This window comes from Vanessa tameamea, chromosome 22 (genome assembly GCF_037043105.1).
Source record: "Vanessa tameamea isolate UH-Manoa-2023 chromosome 22, ilVanTame1 primary haplotype, whole genome shotgun sequence".
Classification (NCBI taxonomy): Eukaryota; Metazoa; Arthropoda; class Insecta; order Lepidoptera; family Nymphalidae; genus Vanessa; species Vanessa tameamea.
The window spans coordinates 3,229,803-3,246,063 of NC_087330.1; the positions used below are offsets into that span (position 1 = coordinate 3,229,803).

At 32.7% G+C, this 16,261-nt stretch overlaps 1 protein-coding gene across 2 annotated transcripts in view; it reads right to left on the reverse strand.

Moving 5' to 3' along the window:
• LOC113393618 (ubiquitin-like protein 3) overlaps nucleotides 1-16,261 on the reverse strand; it is a 150,938-nt gene that overhangs the window by 19,209 nt on the left and 115,468 nt on the right. The gene's annotated exons all lie outside the window — the stretch shown is intronic.

A 16,261-nucleotide genomic window follows, 5' to 3' on the forward strand; every position in this document is an offset into this window, starting at 1 on the left:
TTTATATAAGTATGACAAAATATGGAATGACAAAAACTTTGCAGGTATAGATAATAATAAAAAAAAAATAAAAAAAATTAACTGTATAAAAGACGCTATAACAATAATATAAAGTATTATTTCCATAGCTTATTCCGCAGTTTTCTCGTTGCTCGGTGAAAAATTCGTACTTGCGTGTAGTTATTTTAACGACTAAAAATAGCTTTGTTGTCTGCGTTACCGGCGCTAAGGGACCCGGTATTGCGGCGGCCATATTTCATTTTTCCCGCCGTCCGGGCACATCCACCATTGTTATTCTTGCATCACGGCGCTCGGTGAAAAAAAGAATCATATTTTCCTTTGTGTTATTGCTGTCATTCATCGCTTAGAAATCGTATACCGTGGATTGGATAAATTTCTAATAAAAAAATATATTTAAGTGCAACCCGCCAAAGCGACAAAAAAAATAAACTAAGCGTGGACATACTAAACGAAAAAAAAAAATCACACAATATCATTCTAATCTTAACTAATACATTTATGTTTAAAATCATATAATAAAAATCACCGTAAAACTTATTTAAAGACGATACGATACTAACACTGAACTGTGTATTTATATAACTTTCATATGAATATTTTATCACAAGAACAACAGAAACAACAATAAGAGGTTAGTCAGAGCCGGTCACCAAACATCGCGCCCACGTCGAAGCGATAACAAAATCTATTTAGAGCACTTTGCATTTCCTGCCTTCAGTCACTTTCTATATAAATCACTAGTGATAAATTAATTAGGAACTCTGGCGCCTTTAAAATCATAATAAGATTATTGCTATTAATTTGATACATTGTTGTAATAAAATTAAACCTTTTGAACAAACATAAATTCACGAAGAAGTTAATCATTATTATTATATAGTATAAAACAAAGTCGCTTACCGCTGTCTGTCTGTCCCTGTGTATGCTTAGATCACTACATAACAGATTTTGATGCGTTTTTTTTGTAAGTAGAGTGATTCAAGAGGAAGTTTTACATGCACAATACAGTAGAGAAACACTGATAATTTTAGAGGTTTCTAATATATATCAAATAGCGATTCGTATTGTCTAATGACAAAAAAGCTTTTGTATATAACATCCATTTAGTATCAGCATTGAAACCGTGCGAAGCCGGGTCGGTTCGTTAGTATTGAAATAAAAGACACTAAAAACGCAAAACCTTTACCTATAGATATAATTCTAATACTAATATTGTAAATGCAAAAGTAACTCTGTCTGTTACGCTGTTACGGCTAAGCCACTGAACCGAATTTGATGAAATTTGTTATGCAGCAAGCTTGAACACCAAGGAAGGATATATTTACTATATATAGGAAGGTTACTCTTTATACCTAACACCTGACTATTATTATTAAATGGGACAAGTAGTTAATTATAAAATCAGACAACATTTATAACAAATCTCATCATTTAATAAGTATATTTGGTATGAATATAAATATCTCAATTACCTAACCGCCTCGAGAGCACTTCAATCGCGGCTGTTATCACCAACATCTTATAATAATCATTAAAGCTAAATAGGAAAATTATTCTACAATTACGATTCGATACGGGTTTCCATAAAGGGATGTGGAGGTCAGACGAACCAGTCAGTTCCGCGTAAAAAAATATATATATCTAACATGCTAAATCTGATATAAATAGCAGAATATTGAAACGCTAGAAATATAGAAGATTCTTTACTTTTTGGTAGATATGCAAAACACACTAATTCAGTTTAAATATGCGTTTGTCAGTAATCAAAAATACATACGCGATTTGAATATATATTAAAATAACTCTTAAAAATATGAAAGATTATATAATTTTAATCAATTTTTGTATGTTTTGATAATATTTGAAACTGTAATTAATATACAATCGCAGTTAAATTAATCGCAAAAAAAAAAAAAACAAAAACACAGCTATCGTGACCTCTGTTTTATAATTGTGTTAACAAACACGATAAAAATTTAACGCAATGTCAACGTATTTGCATTTGCATATTTTAAAAATTTAGTAAAACACCTTGAGATAAATAGTTTGAGGAAGAGGAAAACGCGTCACTTCCGATAAACAACCACGTAACTATCGGCAGTGACGGTGATAACAGAGGTAAAAAATATTGACGGTGTATAGGGATAAATTCAATTCTTTTGTTGCCACATTACAAAATATATTTGAAAATGTAGGGTTTCTTGTATATTATTATAAACCGTCCTTGTGTGTTATGTGAATTTTTTTATACATTAACTAGTATATACATTCCCACTCCTTTATGACGAAAAACTGATATTATTCCAACATGCTTTTCCAATACAAGTGGCAGATTTTCATCCGACACATGCACGTTACAAAATGAATTACAGACTATAATAGCGTTAATAAAAAGAGACAACAATGTACAAGATACTAATTAATTATTCATCATCATCATCGTCGTCGTGCGATTTCATGTCGACCCATTGTGGAAAAGCGATATCGATTTGGCAGACTTTTACGGCCGAATATCATTTCCTACCACCATGCAAGTGGCCCTGGCATTGACCTGCTCGATTGCACTTACCAAAAACTCCCTTAGTCAGCTCTGCCACTAACGAAATCCATTGTAGTTGGATTTATTTATTTATTCTACTCTACCGAAACCACACGTTACGATAAATGTACATGCACATTAGGCGTATTAGTTAGAGGTTTTCAAATGAATACAGCTGTTGTCAGCGTGACTACAACAGATGTGCTAACTAAGTCTGTGTCCGCTGAATTATCTAAAGCGTACAAAGTTCGGTAATGCACCTCGCTGGCAGAGAGCCAGCGGTCGAGTCTCCAAACAGAAAATCAAGAAACATCTAAATAACTTCCTCGTGTTTTGAGACGAACTTCTGAATAGAGCTAATCTGGTATGTGGATTGTAGGTAAAGAGGAATCTAATTAAAAATACCATTTTATTTGCGATACCTAACCATAATATTTGTTAATTTTAATATGGATTCAGGAATGCTATTTTACTCATTCCCGTGGTTTTCTCATGTACAATGGTAAAGTACTCGTCGGTTTTATTTAACTTCGAAGTATTTTATCAAGATAATTAGATCTCATCTTTTGCAATGCAAAAGCCCTATTCATCGGAGTTATTTCTTCCATTCCTGGATATGGTCGATAACAAAAGACTCTTCGAGTTAGCGCACGCGACTAGATAATCACGTTTCATGGCAAATGAAAGCTGCATTGAATCGTAAGCTGAAGCCTCTTATATAAAATTAAAATATCGACGAAGAAATTTCTAGAACAGCTATTGTAGGGACTTTTTTTTTAAAGATAAAGATGATATTTATCTTACCATAAAATATAAGTACTGCTATTATTTTTAACAAAGGGAAAACCTATGTGGGTTTCTCGAATATAAATAACGGAAAATATCGATGTCTGAAAATGATTCACCTAATGAGAAATAAGTACCGAATATATGGTATCTCGAGGCGTTTTGTGCCGTCGTAAATCAAGGCGTGTCTTAACACCTATTGCCCCGAATCCTGTTTTTCGGAACTCATAATTCACCCAATGATTACGACGTAATATATTTTCCAACATTTCTCTGAATTAATCCTCATGGGACCAACTAAAAGCCTTGAAAGTCAGTAAGTCGGCCAATAATATTTGTTGTTGCATTGAGGTTGGGGGAAATTTAAAGCGTGTCAGGTTTGATTAGCCTTGAAGATAATTAAATCGTACTCTATTTGATGATAAATAACACATTAATATTTTAGCGTTATTTAAAATAACGATAGATCATATTTATTATAATAAAATACGAACAACCTATAAGTTTGTTTATTATTATGATGGTATGTTTCAAGATGACTCAATACACATATTTTTAAGTAACTATTGATTATTCTAAATAAGCTATAAGTAGTGACTTCAAATACGTAACTGTACAGTGACGTCATCAAAGCGATGTTCTAGTTTATTGATGATTTCAGAAAAGCAAAGGTCAAAGTCGTCTCATAAGTTAAATGCTGACTATTGAAATCTAAATCCAATTAGTTTTGACAGTTAAAAGCAGACATTTCTGGTTACTAATTTGGTATGACATTCTCCGTGTCCTCACGTTATTGACAAAAGTTGTGGATTCTGATAATGGCTAATTTGATTAACTTTACCGATTCATAAATACATATCATTTGAAATAAATACATTAATAAAAAAGCATATTATTCATATTAAATGTAGGATTATATAGATGATAGAAAGGCGTGGAGCTAACACTTGCTGACTTCCAGGCAGGATATATTATGTATATAATATATAATTGTATTTGGCTAACATAACTTTGTATTTTGAATGTTGGAAATACGTCTACTGAGTTTCATGACGGTTATTCTCGGTAGAATCTACATTCCGAACAGGTGGTAGCTTCACTTAGTATAGTTTGTAAAATGACGATTCGAAAGTGCTTGTAAAAGCCTACTTGTATAAAGTTTATTTTTTCATTTTGATTTCTTCCAATACTTTTATTATAATTAATAATTTTACCAATCTTATCTTTGTCTACACTTATAAAATAACATGTCATGACTGACTGATTCATCACTGCTGAGCGTGATAAATCAGTCTACAACTATTAAAGTTAGGGCAATGAAATTTGGTGAGTAGGATCGTTTTATTGAGTAGACACCCACTAAGGAAGGAATTTTGGAACTTCTACTTCTAAGGGGGAAATAGGTGTTGAAAGTTTGTACGGAAGTCGTCATTTTTTAAGTTAGAAACATGAAACATTATATTTGGGCTACTGATTAAAAATTAGAAGACACATATTTAAGCGTTTCTGGATATCCTACCCTAAGGGGTGAAATACACATCAATGTGGTATACAAAGAGGTCTTAAATTAACGTAATATTTCAAGTTAATCTGTAAATATATTCAACTTCGACGCGAGCAAAGTCGCGGGCAACAGCTAGTTATTTTATAAATTTGCATTGATGACGGAGTGCCAAATAGCAGCGCGCACCAGCGTAACGAGCGGCGGTCGAACGAGAAAGGCGCGCGGCAGCACGGCTGACGGCTACAACAATTTTACGGCCTTTACACATTTCACTTATTGGCGGCGTTCAAAATCGATAAGTTTGGCACAGTTAGCTGGTAGGGTTGCCAAATGTTTGAAAAAAAAAACATTACTACTTAAGGTAATGGATGTAACGTTGATTTTCTGATAATTTATAAACAAGTTCGGTCTAATTTAAGAAATATTTATGATCGTATTTATTAAACTTGATGTTTAAAATAATGGCACTATAAATTGGTTGATTTGAAGTATTTGAAGATTGAGAGAGAAGCGCCCTACCTAAACTTGGAATTACACTACGAATCCAATATCTGCTCCAAATTTCAAGTTCCTGTGCGCTATAGCTTAAACTGTGCGTTGATTAAAAATATTCAAAGCAGTGTTAGCTTTTGTACGCCAAAACCTATTGATACTGCTTCATCTTCACGTTCCAATGCAGTCCTTCAAATTTTTATAAATTAATTTTATACATTATCATTATAAACCAAGAAAATACAGTTAGTACTGAACCGTGCTTTCTTATCTGTTTGTCCAATTATCATTTGTTTTTTCGTTTGGTATCTATTAACGAGCTTCAGTTATAAATGAAAGAGTTCTGGATATAAGAGTAGAAAAATTCATATACGTTTCCCTCAAATTTAATCAATCAAATTTTAATAATAATAATAATGGTCGAATTTCGACCACTGAGCGAATTATAGTATTAAATAGTAACGCTAATTAATATTTTTCAGAATAACTGAAATATCTATGTATAAAACATATTTGCTATTAAATATACAACAACAAAACCATTGCCTTTAATAAAGGGACCAAGTCACGCTTTACATTGTATTATTAGTGAGAGAATTGGTGTTTTGACGAGACTTCATATTTCTCTCCGCATAACAACCCTACTCTGACCCACTTCCACACTGAGCCAGTTTGGCTCACCCTGACTCTGAAATTATAATGGAACGAGTAGTATAACCTCCATTAGATCAATTTTATGAATTGTAATTGTACTTTTTATTTTCATTATTACCTGCCATTACTATGTTAATTTTAATATAATATTATCTACAAATCTACTAAGGTACTTTAATTTCTCATAGTTTAAGTTTTTTAGTCGATCTATTCTCATATTCAGATGTTGGATCAGAAAGTCTACAGCTGAATGTATATAAATGACGAAGACCATATTGTGTTTATGGTGTTTGTTGAAGCGGCCTACTTAGGATTCATACTGGAATAATTTGCCCGCAGTACAACGAGGGAACAAAGATTGAAATAAGTCTGCCGAGAGCGGACACTGAACAACCGACTTCACGAGCAAGCCGCATATTCAGAGAGACATTTACAACGATCTGCAGGCATCTTACTACTATTCTAAGTATTTCTACACTTGTAAAAATAATTTTCAATATTATTTTTAGTAATAATTTAAAAATTTCACATTTTCCAGCGTCGCTATGAAATATTACGTTGATCAAAAATTCATTAGGTAACGTTAAAAAGCGGTTCACGGGCTTTTGTGTGGTCACGACCCAAGAGAGCAATTTCATATAATAACTGAAGCCATAAACACCGTTGATTGTATTGCCCAATAAATTCTACTTTATTAATTGCCTCCTCAGCTCTGCTACGTGGGATAATATACAATAGCGAAGGTTTCCATCTCATCGTTGGAGATTAATTATGGATGACTTCATATGTACATACTAACTTCTTAGAAGGCATGGAGAAGGTCTAATGAATATCATGCTTAAATTCGAGCAAGCTTCACCCAATATGCATGTGCTATATTTGCCAGGCCTTACCTATTCCGGGATCATAGTGCACGCGGGAATATGGAGCCTTGGCAAAGGGCCTTTTTTTTCCGACTACCACTTTTTGTCAGATTTTGCCGATTGTGGTCGCGTCCCCTTACCTCACGAGGCCCTCAATGTGAGCCGTACCGCCAGTAACAGCATAAATATTGAGGGCCCCTTAACAATTTATATCATGTTCTTCTGAGTTTCGGTTCTAATGGATCCCAACTCATAACATCATTATAAACGATTTGATATATCGCAAGCTTTTACTAATTATATATACATATGAATATAATAATAACATTTTACAATAACACTTACATTTAATAACATTTTACATTTAACAATAATTCAATTTTTGGACACTAATTTAAAAACAAAAATATTATAAACGAGTTGCTATCATTGATAGAACCACTGTTTCATGCGGTCATGAACTGTAGCGATAATTTCAAATGTTGATTTACATACACATTTTATTCAATATACAAAGGATAACCATAATCAGCGGCCGTCCAAAGCAGAACATAACGTGGTACATGATGATGACGTAATGGATGTACTTGTTCAATCCACTGCAGCGAGTGCTTTTGACATAATTGACAAATTAATAATCGTTTTACTTCGTACGTTATTATTCTCTAGGTTGTTATAACACACCGAAGTTATGTCTGTATTCATTCAAAACAGTAAATTAATTTAGAATTTAACTAAATGTATGATGAAAAAATATGGAGTTTTGAAGTGTTTTTTTTTTTCAGAAAATATCTATCAGATTATTTAACTATTTCATAATTACAGTGTTCACTCAAACCGAAATTTATGAATATTCTGTGCCCTGCACACCCATAGAGCCGGAGCACAAGACACAAGTTTGTAAATATTCAAAACCTTGATAACGTAACGAATATCCCAAAAAAATAAACGATGTGATTTAGGATAAAAATCATAAATCCTTTCTTAATCCTTTTTTAAATTATATAATATTTAATAATATTAAAAACACTAGCCTGTTTTTTAATTTTAGTAAAATTTACGTCCACGACTCGTGCATTCATTCTGGTCATCTTCCTCCAACGATATACGGAATACTAGTGATGATAGTTGAACCAAATTGTAAATCGTATTTATACCGCCAGAGTCACATAGCTAATGAGACAATCTAAGTATATTCATCATTATCAAATCACTCATACAGATAATACCTTAATTTAATAACCCTCGTAATATAGACCTCCTTGTACGACGAAGCTTTGATCAAAACAGAGAAACCGTCCATAAATTAGATGGACATAATATCTGCTCAAAGCTCTTATTAGTAGCCAGCCTTGAATCTTAGTTCAATTTATCTGTCAACAAAATCCTTCACAACTTAATCGCACATTTAGTTACATAGGCAAGAACAAGCATTATATCACTTAAGATCCAGGCTTACGCATGTCAGGTCCTTGTCAGAAATGCCCAAGAGAACACCTATCTAAGCGGATATGAGGAAACGATCTAAATAATATTAATAGGAATATTATTATCCTCGATCATTAACAGAGATCGTTTTTATTATGCTCCAATGCTTCTGTATTTACCGATTCTTCTTTCATTGTTCCAATATCAGTATCTGGTTCGATTATTTTTAGTTATTTGTTTATAATGATCAAATATTGGCAAATAATATTTGCACAAATGTTGGTAAAAAAAACGAGATTTAATTTTAGGACCTACATATTTTTCACAAGCGTAAATAAACTATCAATTGATTTAATTTACTTTTCATATTGTTTTACAGATTTTAATGCTTGAATTTAAACAGATGTATTGTTCTAGAAAATTAAAATTTTTAATAATCCTACATATGTATATAAAATGATTTCAATAGCAAATCGATATGGGTGGGTTTTAATTATTTTAGTAACTTCTCCTTTCAGATACACAAAGAACAGATTTATTTACTTTTTTTGCACATTTATTTAATTCAAAATAAATATAATCCCGTTTACTGAATACTTAATTAGGTCTTAATTACTAAAAACTTACGATAAAAATGTTAGGATGTTATATCATTTATACTTAAGACGAAGCTTCGGATACCTTAAAATGAGAAGTAAAAGTGTAATCATTAATATTACAAATTACAAACACTTCTGAAAAATACAAAGTTTAATTGTTTCACCTATTACTGAATTTTTCATTGACGGTTAATTTGTATCTAAAGCTCAACACTTTAATAGTTTTTGTTAATAAAATCGTCATAGCATTAATTTTATTCTGATCAAAATAATTGACTCAGAACGAGCTTTATGAACAATTCGACGAAGAAATCTATAGTCATCTACCACGTAATATTATTGCGTAATATATAATGGCAGAATTGTAACTAAACAATATCCCCAGGCAACCGTTGATCTTGCCAAACCAGTTACAGATATCCGAACTATTCTGATCAGGAACTAAAATATTTTATTTCTCATACAATTGCATAATTATTTAAATGAGTATTCATCAAAAATATACTTACAAATAATATAGGCAATCCGTGAATCTTAAGATCGTGGGTTTATAACGGTGAATCAACATTGAATTTTTAGGTGAAACTTTGTGTTTACAATTGGTTTGATGCGTGACGGAGAACATCGTAAGGAAATTTGTATGCAAACCTTCTCAACGGGAGGCCTTAACCCAACAGTGGCATATTGGCAGGCTATTTTACTCTTTTAAATAGCAAAATATTAATTATGATTTGAAAATTGTTACAATAATACCGTTAGAAACCAATACCTTAAAATAAATACTTAAAAGTTGAAAAGAGTGGCGGGAATGTTGCAACATATTTCAAGATAAAATATTACTCTCGATCGAATTACATTTCCAAGTAAATAGGAATTCATAGAATTTGCTTATTGAATTTCAATGATTTATTGTATTGAAATTATGTCAGAATTTCGAATGTGTAGTTAGAATTTAAAAATAGAATTTACTCGTTAGAGACGTTTAGTAGGACAATGTCTTCGTCGTATTTTTCAAAGAACATTTGGAAAAAAATTACGCTTAAATGAAATAACCACTGTTGGCTTAAGGTCTGTCCCTGTCCTGTTGAAAATTTTGCTATCCGCAGAATTAGTTTAATTTAAATCAGTCTGCAGATTTTGAGGTTCTGAATCGAGCCAACATCAGCCAGAACCATCGAGCCAGAATCATTATCAAAGTTATTGTTTTTTTTTCTGTCAAAACATTCTCAATAGCGGCCATATGGTAATATTTCACTCAACCGTCTTGAAAAACATGTATAACGTGATCGTTCTGTTACTGAGTTCTGTCCGGTCCTGTCGGATTTCCATTCCGACGTACCATGACAGTAATTGGGCACCGGCAAAATTCGTCCAGGAAGACTTTATTATAATACCTTATTACACGGCTTGCATTATGCGAAATTATTCTCGTGGTGTGCCTTATAAAACTGACTCGTATGCCATGACGACAAACGGCACCATGCTATCTTATTCCGTCATGCCATCTCTCCACCGTGGCAGTACGTGGCGCGTGTAACATACATTCTATTTTTTTTTTATATTGTTGTAATGGAATAACCTTTTGTCTTCCATCTCACCTGATGGAAAGTGTAGATGAAGACGAAGGTGGTACCCGCCGATCCAAAAGAAACCTGTTCACTCTACTCTTAAAGGAAACTCTCAACTTATCAGGAAAAATTGACCCAGGCAGTTCGTTCCAAATCTTGGCGACTCTCACCAAAAACGAGCAATATATATTATTATAGAAATCGGAAAATATATAGATACTAACTTTTTTTTTTAATGTGTATTTCGTCTTTAATATTTTGTTATTCCTTCAATAACAATCAGTTCGATGTGTTACGTCCCTAGTCGATCTACATTCTATTCCAAGTTCACTTGCATTTTTAAAACAATTGTCGTATACAGGAAACTATGTATATCAATACAAGCAAAATATGCAAAAATGCCATAATTTTGTAATTTACCTATAGTATATTCCAACCACAAAAGGAACCCAAATAAACAACATTCGACGGCGTATTGAGGTGATGGTTGGGAGCTTGATTAGTCTATGATATTAATTTTATGGATTTGCGAAAAATAGCCTGTTGAACGTTAAAGTGGAAATAAGTAGTTAAGTGTTGTATTATAAATAAAAATATATTAATCTTAAACTCATATTTACTACTCATATAAACTCACTCTTAACTGAAAGATATAGCCGAGCTATTAGTAAATCGCATGAAATACGTTAATTTAAAGTTCGTATACCTTTATTCGTACTTCGATTAGAATAGGCTATACATCGATTGCTTAGTGCTACCATTACACAATCTTTTATTGTATAATGAATTGTATAATACTGTCCCATTATACACGAAGTATGTGTTACGTATAAATCACTAAATGAACTATACAAGCGATGCATCACTGAAGATATCTGTTTTAGAGGAAGCATAGAGACGTTTATTTTTAGATGTGTATTGAGGCGAGCCCTTTGAATACATGTAGTTTTAGACAAGGCCTGGCACGGCGCCAGTACTATTATTTCTTTTAATTACACGTTATGTCACACACGTACATACATACACTACACCCGGTAGCGATTTAGTTCTCACTCAAACAGTACTGCTAGTTTCGAAGATTTGACTTACATATGTGATCGGTTAAAATATTTAAAAAAAGAAAAGTTAACTTGAAGAATAACATCGTGAGGAAATCTACGTGTGTCGAATGCAAAGCTACCGCATATGAATTCACCAATCGGCCTTAGAGCAGCGTGGTAGTTATAAGCTGCATAGTTTCACCTCAAAAATAAAGGAAACCTGAAACCGAGCAATGGGACCTTCAAAATATAGTAACTTTAAAATTTAACAATAGTTTTAAATCTAATATAAATTTATTTAATCAGGCATAACTAAATATTCAATATTGAACATTTCGTGCTTGGGTGCAGCACAAGTAGCGAACACGTTGCGCTACGATAACGGTGTTTTGGTTTGGTTAGACAAGCATCAGAGCCGTCTGTCATTAGAGTAACCGAACGGGACACAGCACGAAGTTATTTCAACCAGCAGAGACCGCAATGCGTACAAAGAGGCAATGAATCCTAATCAAAGGAGCATTTCACCACATTTTCTTCGATTAGCGCTAGACATGTTCTCATCTCTCCCTTCGTCTCTTGCCCCCGAGACGTCTTTATTGGTCGACGTTCTCGCTTTTCGTAATCCAGTTCTTAGACTGTTTATATTGCTAAGCTACTAGTAAAGCGCTTAGTGAATTGTTTATGAAGGTTGGAGTAGCTTTTTTATTTCGCAACTAGGATAAGTGTAGATATTTTGTTTATTCAATATAATATGTACCTATATAGAAATAGGTATCTATATATTCATCTACTTGAAACTGATCTGCTATTGGTTTTACGTCCTATAAAATTTTATTATAATACTTCGTAGGTTTCCATTTTAGGAATTTGAATCATGTACTACTAATACCAGCGTCTATTTTTTGAATCTTCAGAATAAAGATGGGAATTCATTGAATCATGGCAATACGCTTCATACTTTTTTATATGTTAATCGATCATTGAAAACTTTTATTGGTAATGATTTGTTAATATTTGTTATTAATGAAATGTTTGTCTCTCTTATTACAATGGGTTGAAATGTAACGTAACATATACCAGTCACTAGATTTATAATCGTATATGAACGGGCGTAATGAAACAAAAATAATCCTAAATATTACATAAGGAATTTATATGGTATATAATTTGGCGTATATCATTATACATCCCTAAGAGAAAGTAAATGAACAACACAATGGATGACTTACCGTAAATCTTGTTGTCTAGTTGTTACTATTGCAAAAACAGTTATTAGTTTTTGTTAAGCCTCAATTATTATATCTTAGAATATGTACAAATAAATCTTATTCGGTATGGTTTTTTTTCTTAATCAATATTATATATTTTGAGCAAATAGATATATTTCTTTCAGGCCAATAAATATTTAATAATTGTTTGTTTAGCAAATCTAACTTGGAGTTTGGAAATTATCAGCGCTGTTGATCGTGTGCCTCACACCCCTTCGGTTGAGTCGGATTGCTGCTGCATCGGATCGTAAGAGTGAGGGTATTGAAAATGGATGCTAGTGGTGAGTCGCTTGCGTTCTATCTCCCGCTGAGTTAGTGATGTCTTAAGAAGACCAGGACCTTGGATACAAGTGGCTTAAAATTATTCTTCGACAAGAATTGAAAATGCGTTTCATAACATCTCCAGTAATTTTCCCTTTTTATTTTACCTACCCGTACTTACAAACAAGTGAAGATTCAATTTAATGATATATTATATATTTTTGACGTCTCAATTGTTCGTTTTTAATATTAATAATGTATAGTTTGATTTTAATCGATTTAAAACATGCATGTAACATGCTACATGCATGCAAACATTAAATATATTATCCATAGCGCTTGTGATATTTATCACCACTATAAATTAATAAAAACGTATTAAAACTACTAAAAGTGTACAATTAAATGAATATTATACATAAATTGTGCAAGGAAGGAGTGATTAATAACGCCATTGGCGAACCAATTATCGACACGCAAGGAAATATTACCTCAGACAGGGGATTCTTTAATACAGGAATTGAGGCATTCTTATAATGCTTTTATACAACACGATTTAACATTTGTAATATGTAATTATAGGCACGACAAGTGTATAATTACATTATGTTACTATCTCGGTAGTTTTAGGTCTAGCCAGCTCGTCCGCGGAGATGTTCTTTTTTCAAACCGCAGATTTCTCAGTAATAGCGCGGAGGAAGGTTATTGGAAATGTTAGACGACTGTGCCTAGGAAAGTTTGAACTCTTCGTCAGCTGTATCGCATTGTCGACGCATCGGACTGAGTTTGAGGAGTGCTTGCGCATCTGTCTATGCACAAACAATATAAGATCTCTTGCGCAGATTTACGCCGACGGAGAAAAATTGCAACTGTCTGACAATAAAATAAAATAAGATTTCTTCTGTGTTATAAACCTTTATCTATTAAAGTTAGTTCAATATAAATATTTATATAATTAAGAGATATGAGGGCTTTGTTTCTCATGACAGTTTTTTATTTAAACTTATGTTTTCTTATTAAATTATATTTAAATTGTATGATGAAAGCCGTGTTTTTAATTAGGACGACGTATACTAATAAAGGAGAGAGTTGATAAGATTAAACTAATCACAAATCGCGTCGACTAAGAGCTTCGATACGAGTGTTTCCAATCGAAGGCTGTAGGGCGGGCGGCGGGCGGCGGGCGTGCTGAAGTGGCTGCAGTGCGGTCGCTGCGGAGTGCATTTAAGAACACGCTACGGACCTATAGAGCTCAAGGTCGAGTTCACGTTGCGCTTTCATGTTCGAGAATTTTCTGCCGCAGATTCAGAAAAATCTATTTACATATTTACAAAATATACGTATTGAACCATATCGCAAAGAGAATCGAACCGCAATAAATTTTTTTGGCGTATGTTAACCGTAAACCAAATAAATATTTACCGTATTAAGAAAGCACTATTGAATCGTCATCTCAGATACCTTTATGTTAATTGGGTAATTGATCATTATTATTATAATTTCTTAGTAATAAATATTGGTTATTGCATAGTTTCTTTGAATCACTTTGCCGTTAAACTAATTTTAATTTGTGTTATATCATACCGTTCAAGCCCACAGACGGACTGCAAAATATTTATTTACTTTTACAGAGTGTAAAGCCTTTAGGAATACAGACATAAGAGACATATCGTCTGAAGTGCAAACTGGTGATGACGAAAGCACTCACCAGGTGGTCCATTTGCTCATTCGTCTGCCTATTATAAATAAATACATAATTATTTTGTAATGTAACACTCAACTATCAATAGTACTATATAGTCGTTTCGTTATTGTTTATGTTCCGAATGTATCTAACTTACTCAATTATCAATATCTTTAAAATATTAAAATTTTAAAGCACTTCGACATATATAAAAAAGTCTGTTGTAATATCCATTGTTACTCGAATTTTGATTAGATATTTTGTGGAATATTTTTCAAAACATTATTCTCAACATCAGAGGTCTAATAACTGCGGCGTGTAAGTAAGCTTATTTATGATTACTCAATTGAGTAGCTATGTATTATGTTTCAACTCACGAAATTACAACTTACGTATCCTATTATATAACAAACGAGTATACTATTGTATTTCTATTTTCTTATTTTCTCAGTTGGACATTTTTTGTGCAGTTCGTAACTTGGACACAGACATTAAGGTAGCTTTATTGGTGCATCGCGTTTGAAATATGGAGTGAAATAGGAAAGAAAACGTGATACGAATCTTTAGTTGCAGGATTGTACGACGGAACGAAGAAAGTAGAACATAATGTTGAATTTTGAAATTATTCGAGTGTTGCCCGGTTCGAAGAATTCAATTGAATTGTCACAAGATATGTCTATCGTATAAAATGTATTCTTTTAAATAAAAAATATATATTAATACGAGTATGTTTTTTTATTTATTTTCAAATGAGCAGGTTATAAAAAGACTTAAGAATCTAGTTTTTTTTCCGGAATTAATGAAGTTTAATAACAGTCTGTTAGGGTTGAATGGATAAAAAAAGTCTTCTTTCGGTAACGGAAATAAATACGGGGCCTACTCCGACTTCTTTATCATGTTAAAATAATATCACACGACAAGTCCCTATTCTGGATAACCGTCCCTTATCTGGATAACAGGTTAGGGCCGACCCTGCCCTAACCATCTAGTTACCGCTGATAGAATAATAATAATACCGAGCGTAAATGGAATTCAGAGCGTAATGTTATGCCTATGGTACAGCACGGGAGGCAGTAGATATCAGACTTCGGTTCCATCCCAAATTTGCCCACCTGGGCCGTCGGCCCATTGTATCAGTGTTTATCTTCATTCCATAAATAATTCGTAAACATTTTTTTTTTTTTTTTGTAATATGTTATTAAGTAGATGGGACTGAGAATTAAGAACCATTACAGTTTAAATCTTTAAATACAACCGTTAAGGCCATTAAAGTCGACGTAAACATATAAACTTAAACTATTAACTACGTATTTACTGTCTAAACCTACGAAATAATGTTGCTCGACTAAAAAAAACTTCTGTTAGTGAAAACAATTTACTGCGGATTCTAGCAAATTGATTTGTTTTTTCTCGGTAAAAAAAATATACTTTAACCGCTATGCAATTTATTTAGAGATTTCTAAACAAATTGCAGAACAATGGAGAGTTAAACTTGAATATTTCACGCTGAACTAATTTTATGATTTCATAAAAAAACATTTACGGTCGGTTTTA